The sequence below is a fragment of the Arachis hypogaea genome, chromosome 3 (genome assembly GCF_003086295.3).
Source record: "Arachis hypogaea cultivar Tifrunner chromosome 3, arahy.Tifrunner.gnm2.J5K5, whole genome shotgun sequence".
In the NCBI taxonomy this organism is placed as follows: Eukaryota; Viridiplantae; Streptophyta; class Magnoliopsida; order Fabales; family Fabaceae; genus Arachis; species Arachis hypogaea.
This window is the reverse complement of record NC_092038.1, coordinates 77,879,667-77,891,359: the sequence shown is the minus strand read 5'-3', so window position 1 is coordinate 77,891,359 and position 11,693 is coordinate 77,879,667. Positions and strand designations below refer to the sequence as shown.

At 39.7% G+C, this 11,693-nt stretch overlaps 2 non-coding genes across 2 annotated transcripts; both read left to right on the top strand.

Moving 5' to 3' along the window:
- The first annotated feature begins 5,556 nt into the window (after positions 1–5,556).
- Positions 5,557–5,664, top strand: LOC112793138 (small nucleolar RNA R71). Its single transcript, XR_003197846.1, has one exon. It is a non-coding gene; the product is annotated as a small nucleolar RNA R71 (small nucleolar RNA).
- Positions 5,665–10,599: 4,935 nt separating this feature from the next.
- Positions 10,600–10,703, top strand: LOC112793363 (small nucleolar RNA R71). Its single transcript, XR_003198059.1, has one exon. It is a non-coding gene; the product is annotated as a small nucleolar RNA R71 (small nucleolar RNA).
- The last annotated feature ends 990 nt before the right edge of the window (positions 10,704–11,693 follow it).

Below are 11,693 nucleotides of genomic sequence, written 5' to 3'. Positions count from 1 at the left end.
CACACGTTCATAGGTGAGAATGATGATGAGTGTCACGGATCATCACATTCATCAAGTTGAAGGACAAGTGATATCTTAGAACAAGAACAAGCGGAATTGAATAGAAGAACAATAGTAATTGCATTAATACTCGAGGTACAGCAGAGCTCCACACCTTAATCTATAGTGTGTAGAAACTCCACCGTTGAAAATACATAAGAACAAGGTCTAGGCATGGCCGTGAGGCCAGCCTCCCAATGATCTAAGATAGCATAAGAACAAAGGTAGCTACCAAGATGATCTAAGAACTAGATGTCCAAAGATGAAAATACAATAGTAAAAGGTCCTACTTATAGAGAACTAGTAGCCTAGGGTTTACAGAAATGAGTAAATGACATAAAAATCCACTTCCGGGCCCACTTGGTGTGTGCTTGGACTGAGCATTGAAGCATTTTCGTGTAGAGACTTTTCTTGGAGTTAAACGCCAGCTTTTGTGCTAGTTTGGGCGTTTAACTCCCATCCTTGTGCCAGTTCCGGCGTTTAACGCTGGGAATTCTGATGGTGATTTTGAACGCCGGTTTGGGCCATCAAATCTTGGGCAAAGTATGGACTATCATATATTGCTGGAAAGCCCAGGATTTCTACTTTCCAATGCCGTTGAGAGCGCGCCAATTGGGCTTTTGTAGCTCATAAAATCCACTTCGAGTGCAGGGATGTCAGAATCCAACAGCAACTGCAGTCCTTTTTAGTCTCTGAATCAGATTTTTGCTCAAGTCCCTCAATTTCAGCCAGAAAATACCTGAAATCACAGAAAAACACACAAACTCATAGTAAAGTCCATAAAAGTGAATTTTAACTAAAAACTAATAAAAATATACTAAAAACTAACTAGATCATACTAAAAACATACTAAAAACAATGCCAAAAAGCGTACAAATTATCCGCTCATCACAACACCAAACTTAAATTGTTGCTTGTCCCCAAGCAACTGAAAATCAAATAAGATAAAAAAGAAGAGAATATGCAATGAATTCCAAAAACATCTATGAAGATCAGTATTAATTAGATGAGCGGGGCTTTTAGCTTTTTGCCTCTGAACAGTTTTGGCATCTCACTCTATCCTTTGAAATTCAGAATGATTGGCTTCTTTAGGAACTCAGAATCTAGATAGTGTCATTGATTCTCCTAGTTAAGTATGATGATTCTTGAACACTGCTACTTATTGAGTCTTGGCCGTGGCCCAAAGCACTCTGTCTTCCAGTATTACCACCGGATACATACATGCCACAGACACATAATTGGGGGAACCTTTTCAGATTGTGACTCAGCTTTGCTAGAGTCCCCAACTAGAGGTGTCCAGGGTTCTTAAGCACACTCTTTTTGCCTTGGATCTCTCTTTTATTTCTTTCTTTTTCTTTCTTTTTTTTCTTTTTCTCTTTCTTTTTCTTTCTTTTTTTTTGAATTTTTTTTCTTTTGTATTCACTGCTTTTTTCTTGCTTCAAGAATCATTTTTATGATTTTTCAGATCCTCAGTAACATGTCTCCTTTTTCATCATTCTTTCAAGAGCCAACATTCATGAACAACAAATTCAAAAGACATATGCACTGTTTAAGCATACATTCAGAAAACAAAAGTATTGCCACCACATCAAAATAATTAATCTGTTATAAAATTCAAAATTCATGCAATTCTTCTCTTTTTCAATTAAGAACCTTTTTCATTCAAGAAAGGTGATGGATTCATAGGACATTCATAACTTTAAGGCATAGACACTAAGACACTAATGATCATAAGACACAAACATAGATAAACATAATTTTCGAAAAACAGGAAAATAAGGAACAAGGAGATTAAAGAATGGGTCCACCTTAGTGATGGCGGCTTGTTCTTCCTCTTGAAGATCTTATGGAGTGCTTGAGCTCCTCAATGTCTCTTCCTTGCCTTTGTTGCTCCTCTCTCATGATTCTTTGATCTTCTCTTATTTCATGGAGGAGAATGGAATGTTCTTGGTGCTCCACCCTTAGTTGTCCCATGTTGGAACTCAATTCTCCTAGGGAGGTGTTTAGTTGCTCCCAATAGTTTTGTGGAGGAAAGTGCATCCCTTGAGGCATCTCAGGGATTTGATGATGAGAGGGGTCTCTTGTTTGCTCCATCCTCTTCTTAGTAATGGGCTTGTCCTCATCAATGGGGATGTCTCCCTCTATGTCAACTCCAACTGAATAACAGAGGTGACAAATGAGATGAGGAAAGGCTAACCTTGCCAAGGTAGAGGACTTGTCCGCCACCTTATAGAGTTCTTGGGATATCACCTCATGAACTTCTATTTCTTCTCCAATCATGATGCTATGGATCATGATAGCTCGGTCTATAGTAACTTCGGACCGGTTGCTAATGGGAATGATTGAGCGTTGGATAAACTCCAACCATCCCCTAGCCACAGGCTTGAGGTCGTGCCTTCTCAGTTGAACCGGCTTTCCTCTTGAATCTCTCTTCCATTGGGCGCCCTCTTCACAAATAACTGTGAGGACTTGGTCCAACCTTTGATCAAAGTTGACCCTTCTAGTGTAAGGATGTTCGTCTCCTTGCATCATGGGCAAGTTGAATGCCAACCTTACATTTTCCAGACTAAAATCCAAGTATTTCCCCCGAACCATTGTAAGCCAATTCTTTGGGTCCGGGTTCACACTTTGATCATGGTTCTTGGTGATCCATGCATTGGCATAGAACTCTTGAACCATTAAGATTTCGACTTGTTGAATGGGGTTGGTAAGAACTTCCCAACCTCTTCTTCGGATCTCATGTCGGATCTCCGGATATTCACTCTTTTTGAGTTTAAAAGGGACCTCGGGGATCACCTTCTTCAAGGCCACAACTTCATAGAAGTGGTCTTGATGCACTCTTGAGATGAATCTCTCCATCTCCCATGACTCGGAGATGAAAGCTCTTGCCTTCCCTTTCCTCTTTCTAGAGGTTTCTCCGGCCTTGGATGCCATAAACGGTTATGGAAAAACAAAAAGCAATGCTTTTACCACACCAAACTTAAAAGGTTTGCTCGTCCTCGAGCAAAAGAGAAAAGAAGAGAGTAGAAGAAGAAGAAATGAAGGAGATGGAAATGGCTTTGTGGTTCGGCCAAAGGGGGAGAAGTAGTGTTTAGGTTGTGTGAAAATGAAGGAGTGAAGATGGGTTTATATAGGGGTGGGGAGAGGGGTAGGTTTCGGTTATGGGAGGGAAAGTGGTTTGAATTTGAATGGTGAGGTAGGTGGGGTTTTATGAAGGATGGATGTGAGTGGGAAGAGAAAGATGGGATTTGATAGGTGAGGGGTTTTTGGGGAAGAGGTGTTGAGGTGATTGGTGAATGGGTGAAGAAGAGAGAGAGTGGTGGGGTAGGTGGGGATCCTGTAGGGTCCACAGATCCTGAGGTGTCAAGGAAAAGTCATCCCTGCACCAAGTGGCGAGCAAAATTGCTCTTCATGCCAATTCTGGCGTTAAACGCCGGGTTGGTGCCCAATTCTGGCGTTAAACGCCGGGTTGGTGCCCATTTCTGGCGTTTAACGCCAAGTTCTTGCCCTTTTTTGGCGTTTAACGCCAGTCTGGTGCCCCTTTCTGGCGTTAAACGCCCAAAATGGTGCCAGACTGGGCGTTAAACGCCCATCTGCTAGCCTTACTGGTGTTTAAACGCCAGCAAGATCTTCCTCAAGGGTGTGCTATTTTTCTTTCTGTTTTTCTTTCTGTTTTTGCTTTTTCAATTGATTTTGTGACTTCTCATGATCATCAACCTACAGAAAACATAAAATAACAAAGGAAAATAGATAAAATATAACATTGGGTTGCCTCCCAACAAGCGCTTCTTTAATGTCAGTAGCTTGACAGAGGGCTCTCATGGAGCCTCACAGATGCTCAGAGCAATGTTGGAACCTCCCAACACCAAACTTAGAGTTTGAACGTGGGGGTTCAACACCAAACTTAGAAGTTGGTTGTGGCCTCCCAACACCAAACTTAGAGTTTGACTGTGGGGGCTCTGTTTGACTCTATTTTGAGAGAAACTTATCATGCTTGCTCTCCATGGTGACAGAGGGATATCCTTGAGCCTTAAACAAAAAGGATTCTTCATTCACTTGAATGATCAATTCTCCTCTATCAACATCAATCACAGCCTTTGCTGTGGCTAGGAAGGGTCTGCCAAGGATGATGGATTCATCCATGCACTTCCCAGTCTCTAGGACTATGAAATCAGCAGGGATGTAATGGTCTTCAACTTTTACCAGAACATCCTCTACAAGTCCATAAGCTTGTTTTCTTGAGTTGTCTGCCATCTCTAGTGAGATTTTTGTAGCTTGCACCTCAAAGATCCCTAGCTTCTCCATTACAGAGAGAGGCATGAGGTTTACACTTGACCCTAGGTCACACAGAGCCTTCTTGAAGGTCATGGTGCCTATGGTACAAGGTATTGAAAACTTTCCAGGATCCTGTCTCTTTTGAGGTAATTTCTGCCTAGACAAGTCATCCAATTCTTTGGTGAGCAAAGGGGATTCATCCTCCCAAGTCTCATTACCAAATAACTTGTCATTTAGCTTCATGATTGCTCTAAGGTATTTAGCAACTTGCTCTTCAGTGAGATACTCATCCTCTTCAGAGGAAGAATACTCATCAGAGCTCATGAATGGCAGGAGTAAATCCAATGGAATCTCTATGGTCTCAGTAGGAGCCTCAGATTCCCATGGTTCCTCATTGGGGAACTCATTAGAGGCCAGTGGACGTCCATTGAGTTCTTCCTCAGTGGCGTTCACTGCCTCTCCCTCCTCTCCAAATTCGGCCATGTTAATGGCCTTGCACTCTCCTTTAGGATTTTCTTCTGTATTGCTTGGAAGATTGCTAGGAGGGAGTTCAGTAATTTTCTTGCTCAGCTGACCCACTTGTGCGTCCAAGTTTCTAATGGAGGACCTTGTTTTAGTCATGAAACTTTGAGTGGTTTTGATTAGATCAGAGACCATGGTTGCTAAGTTAGAAGTGTTCTGCTTAGAACTCTCTGTCTGTTGCTGAGAAGATGATGGAAAAGGCTTGCTATTGCTAAACCTGTTTCTTCCACCATTATTGTTGTTGAAACCTTGTTGAGGTTTCTGTTGATCCTTCCATGAAAGATTTGGATGATTTCTCCATGAAGGATTATAGATGTTTCCATAGGGTTCTCCCATGTAATTCACCTCTTCCATTGAAGGGTTCTCAGGATCATAAGCTTCTTCTTCAGATGGAGCTTCCTTAGTACTACTTGGTGCATTTTGCATTCCAGACAGACTTTGAGAAATCATATTGACTTGCTGAGTCAATATCTTGTTCTGAGCCAATATGGCATTCAGAGTATCAATCTCAAGAACTCCTTTCTTCTGATTAGTCCCATTGTTCACAGGATTCCTTTCAGAAGTGTACATGAATTGGTTATTTGCAACCATTTCAATTAGCTCTTGAGCTTCTGTAGGCTTCTTCTTCAGATGAAGAGATCCTCCAGCAGAGCTATCCAAAGACATCTTGGACAGTTCAGATAGACCATCATAGAAAATACCTATGATGCTCCATTCAGAAAGCATATCAGAGGGACACTTTCTGATTAATTGTTTGTATCTTTCCCAAGCTTCATAGAGGGATTCTCCTTCCTTCTGTCTGAAGGTTTGGACTTCCACTCTAAGCTTACTCAATTTTTGAGGTGGAAAGAACTTCGCCAAGAAGGCATTGACTAGCTTTTCCCAAGAGTTCAGACTTTCTTTAGGTTGTGAGTCCAACCATATTCTAGCTCTGTCTCTTACAGCAAAAGGGAATAGCATAAGTCTGTAGGCCTCAGGGTCAACCCCATTAGTCTTGACAGTGTCACAGATTTGCAAGAATTCAGCTAAAAACTGATGAGGATCTTCCAATGGAAGTCCATGGAATTTGCAATTCTGTTGCATTAGAGAAACTAATTGAGGCTTAAGCTCAAAGTTGTTTGCTCCAATGGCAGGGATAGAGATGCTTCTCCCATAGAAGTCGGGAGTAGGTGCAGTGAAGTCACCCAGCACCTTCCTTGCATTGTTGGCATTGTTGTTGTTTTCGGCTGCCATGGGGTCTTCTTCTTTGAAGATTTCTGTTAGGTCCTCTACAGAGAATTGTGCCTTAGCTTCTCTTAGCTTTCGCTTTAAGGTCCTTTCAGGTTCAGGATCAGCCTCAACAAGAATGCTCTTATCTTTGCTCCTGCTCATATGAAAGAGAAGAGAACAAGAAAATATGGAATCCTCTATGTCACAGTATAGAGATTCCTTGAGGTGTCAGAGGAAAAGAAAAATAGAAGGCAGAAGTAGAAAATTTGAACTTATCAAAGAAGATGGAGTTCGAATTGTGCATTAAGGAATAGTGTTAGTCCATAAATAGAAGGATGTGAGAAGAGGGGAAGAAATTTTCGAAAATAATTTAAAAAAGATTTTAAAAACATTTTGAAAAACTTTAATTGATTTTCGAAAACCATGATTGAGAAAGAAGTAAAGTGATTTTTGAAAAAGATTTTGAAATTTGAAATCAAAAAGATTTGATTGAAAACTATTTTGAAAAATATGTGGTTAAGAAGATATGATTGGTTTTAAAAAAATGTGATTGAGAATATATGATTTGAAAAATATTTTTAAAAAGATTTGATTTTAAAAATTAATAACTTGGCTAACAAGAAAAGATATGATTCAAAAATTAAACCTTTCTCAACAAAAAAGGCAACATACTTGAAATGTTGAATCAAATCATTAATTGATAGCAAGTATTTTTGAAAATAGAAAGAAATTGATTTTGAAAAAGATTTGATTGAAAAGATTTTGAAAACTTAAAAAAATTTGATTTGAAAACAAAATCTTCTCTCTTGTGCCATCCTGGCGTTAAACGCCAGAATGGTGCACATTCTGGCGTTTAACACCCAAACTACTACCCTTTTGGGCGTTAAACGCCCAGCCAGGCACCCTGGCTGGCGTTTAAACGCCAGTTTGCCCTTCTTCACTGGGCGTTTTGAACGCCCAGCTTTTTCTGTATAATTCTTCTGCTGTATGTTCTGAATCTTCAATTCTCTGTATTATTGACTTGAAAAGACACAAATTAAAAATATTTTTGGATTTTTAATAATGAGGAAAAATCAAACTACAACTAGAATCAAATAACAATGCATGCAAGACACCAAACTTAGTAGTTTGTATACTACTGACACTAACAAAATGAGAATGCATATGAGACACATAAACACTCAAGTCAATAGAATTCAAAGATCAGAGCAATGAAATTATCAAGAACAACTTGAAGATTAATGAAGACACATGCATGAGTGCAAGAAGAACAGAAACATGCAATTGACACTAAACTTAAAATGAGACTCTAGACCCAAACAAGAAATTTTTTGGATTTTATGATTTTGTAATTTTTTTGTGCTTTTTCGAAAATTAAGTGGAAAAGAAAATAAAGGTATCAAAATTCTTAGTGAGAATTCCAGGAATCATGCAATGTTTAGTCTAAGACTCCGGTCCAGGAATTAGACATGGCTTCATAGCCAGCCAAGCTTTCAAAGAAAGCTTCGGTCCAAAACACTAGACATGGCCAATGGACAGCCAAGCCTTAGCAGATCACTGCTCCAACAGCAAGATTGATAGAAATCAACATGCTCTTGTGATGATAAGTTGAAACTTCGGTCCAATAAAATTAGACATGGCTTCACAGCCAGCCAGACTTCAACAGATCATCATGAAACTCTAGAATTCATTCTTAAGAACTCTGAAGAAAAATACCTAATCTAAGCAACAAGATGAACCGTCAGTTGTCCATACTCGAACAATCCCCGGCAACGGCGCCAAAAACTTGATGAACGAAATTGTGATCAATACTTTTCACAACTCAAATAATCCCTGGTGATGAACCCAAAGACTTGGTGTTCAATACCATGGCATAAACACAACTTCGCACAACTAACCAGCAAGTGTACTGGGTCGTCCAAGTAATAAACCTTACGCGAGTAAGGGTCGATCCCATAGAGATTGTTGGTATGAAGCAAGCTATGGTCACCTTGTAAATCTTAGTCAGGCAAACTCAAATGGTTATGGATGATGAATAAAACATAAAGATAAAGATAGAGATACTTATGCAATTCATTGGTGGGAATTTCAGATAAGCGTATGGAGATGATGTGTTCCTTCCGTCTCTATGCTTTCCTACTGTCTTCATCCAATCCTTCTTACTCCTATCCATGGCAAGCTGTATGCAAGGGTTTCATCGTTGTCAGTGGCTACCTCCCATCCTCTCAGTGAAAATGTTCAACGCACCCTGTCACAGCACGGCTATTCATCTGTCGGTTCTCAATCAGGTCGGAATAGAATCCAGTGATTCTTTTGCGTCTGTCACTAACGCCCAGCCTTCAGGAGTTTGAAGCTCGTCACAGTCATTCAATCATTGAATCCTACTCAGAATACCACAGACAAGGTTTAGACCTTCTGGATTCTCTTGAATGCCGCCATCAGTTCTAGCTTATACCACGAAGATTCCGGTTAAAGAATCCAAGAGATATCCACCCAATCTAAGGTAGAACGGAGGTGGTTGTCAGGCACACGTTCATAGGTGAGAATGATGATGAGTGTCACGGATCATCACATTCATCAAGTTGAAGGACAAGTGATATCTTATAACAAGAACAAGCGGAATTGAATAGAAGAACAATAGTAATTGCATTAATACTCGAGGTACAGCAGAGCTCCACACCTTAATCTATGGTGTGTAAAAACTCCACCGGTGAAAATACATAAGAACAAGGTCTAGGCATGGCCGTGAGGCCAGCCTCCCAATGATCTAAGATAGCATAAGAACAAAGGTAGCTACCAAGATGATCTAAGAACTAGATGTCCAAAGATGAAAATACAATAGTAAAAGGTCCTACTTATAGAGAACTAGTAGCCTAGGGTTTACAGAAATGAGTAAATGACATAAAAATCCACTTCCGGGCCCACTTGGTGTGTGCTTGGGCTGAGAATTGAAGCATTTTCGTGTAGAGACTTTTCTTGGAGTTAAACGCCAGCTTTTGTGCCAGTTTGGGCGTTTAACTCCCATCCTTGTGCCAGTTCCGGCGTTTAACGCTGGGAATTCTGATGGTGACTTTGAACGCCTGTTTGGGCCATCAAATCTTGGGCAAAGTATGGACTATCATATATTGCTGGAAAGCCCAGGATGTCTACTTTCCAACGCCGTTGAGAGCGCGCCAATTGGGCTTCTGTAGCTCCGGAAAATCTACTTCGAGTGCAGGGAGGTCAGAATCCAACAGCATCTGCAGTCCTTTTTAGTCTCTGAATCAGATTTTTGCTCAAGTCCCTCAATTTCAGCCAGAAAATACATGAAATCACAAAAAAACACACAAACTCATAGTAAAGTCCAGAAAAGTGAATTTTAACTAAAAACTAATAAAAATATACTAAAACTAACTAGATCATACTAAAAACATACTAAAAATAATGCCAAAAAGCGTACAAATTATCCGCTCATCAGTTTGCTGAACCCATGTATCTAGTTCACTAATGAGCAAGGGAGGTTCACCTTCCTAAGCCTCATTACCAAACAACTTGGCATTCAGCTTCATGATAGCTCCTAAATATTGAGCAACTTGCTCTCCAGTTACATCTTCATCCTCTTCAGAGGAAGAATAGTCTTCAGAGCTCATGAATGGCAGAAGGAGGTTTAATGGAATCTCTATGGTCTCTATATGAGCCTCAGATTCCTTTAGGTCCTCAATAGGGGACTCCTTCTTGCTCAGGGGACGTCCCAGGAGGTCTTCCTCACTAGGATTTTCATCCTTTCCTCCCTCTCTGCATTCGGCCATATTGACTATATCAATGGCCTTGCACTCTCTCTTTGGATTCTCTTCTGTATTGCTTGGGAGAGTACTAGGAGGAGTTTTAGTTACTTTCTTACTCAGCTGGCCCACTTGTGCCTCCAAATTTCTGATGGAGGACCTTGTTTCACTCATGAAACTTAAAATGGCCTTAGACAGATCAGAGACCATATTTGCTAAATTAGAGGAGCTCTGCTCAGAATTCTCTATCTGTTGCTGAGAAGATGATGGAAAAGGCTTGCGATTGCTAAACCTGTTTCTTCCACCATTATTAAAGCCTTGTTGAGGCTTTTGTTGATCCTTCCATGAGAAATTTGGATGATTTCTCCATGATGAATTATAGGTGTTTCCATAAGGTTCACCCATGTAATTTACCTCTGCCATTGCAGGGTTCTCAGGATCATAAGCTTCTTCTTCAGAAGATGCCTCTTTAGTACTGTTGGATGCATTTTGCCATCCATTCAGACTTTGAGAAATCATGTTGACTTGCTGAGTCAACACTTTGTTCTGAGCCAATATGGCATTCAGAGCATCAATTTCAAGAACTCCCTTCCTCTGAGGCGTCCCATTATTCACGGAATTCCTCTCAGAAGTGTACATGAATTGGTTATTTGCAACCATGTCAATAAGTTCTTGAGCTTCTATAGGCGTTTTCTTTAGGTGAATGGATCCACCTGCAGAATGGTCCAATGACATTTTGGAAAACTCAGATAGACCATAATAAAATATATCTAATATGGTCCATTCTGAAAATATGTCAGAAGGACACTTTTTGGTCATCTGCTTGTATCTTTCCCAAGCTTCATAGAGGGATTCACCATCTTTTTGCTTGAAGGTCTGAACATCCACTCTAAGCTTGCTCAGCTTTTGAGGAGGAAAGAATTTAACCAAGAAGGCCATGACCAGCTTATCCCAGGAGTCCAGGCTATCTTTAGGTTGTGAGTCCAACCATGTTCTAGCTCTGTCTCTTACAATAAAAGGGAAAAGCATGAGCCTGTAGACTTCAGGATCTACTCCATTCGTCTTAACAATGTCACAAATCTACAAGAACTCGATTAAAAACTGGTAAGGATCTTCAGATGAAAGTACATGAAACTTGCAGTTCTGTTGCATTAAAGCAACTAATTGAGGTTTCAGCTCAAAATTGTTTGCTCCAATGGCAGGAATTGAGATGCTTCTTCCATCAAACTTGGACGTGGGTTTAGTAAAATCACCAAGCATCCTTCTTGCATTATTGTTGTTGGGTTTGGCTGCCATCTCCTTCTCTTGTTCGAAAATTTCAGAAATGTTACCTCTGGATTGTTGTAATTTAGCTTCTCTTAGTTTCCTCTTCAGAGTCCTTTCAGGTTCAGGATCAGCTTCAACAAGAGTGTTTTTTTTCTTGTTCCTCCTCATATGAAAGAGAAGAGAACAAGAAAAGAAGAGGAATTCTCTATGTCACAGTAAAGAGGATCCTTATTATTAGTAGAAGAAGAAAAGAATAAAGAAAGGAAGATCCAAATACAAGGGTAAGGATAGAGGCAGTGATTGGAGATGAAGAGAGGTGAAGAGAAGTGTTAGTAAATGAATAAATAAATAGAAGAAGATGAGAGAGAGAATTCAAAAATTAACTTTGAAAAGGAGTTAATGATTTTCGAAAATTAAAGATGAGATAGAATTAAAATTAAAATTTAAAACAATTAGTTAATTAAAAAGAATTTTGAAAAAGGGATGAGATATTTTCGAAAAGTAGAGAGGGAATAGTAGTTAGGTGATTTTGAAAAAGATAAAAAACAAACAAAAAGTCAAATAATTAGTTGGAAGAGATATTAAAATCAAATTTGAAAAGATAAGAAGATAAGAAGTTAG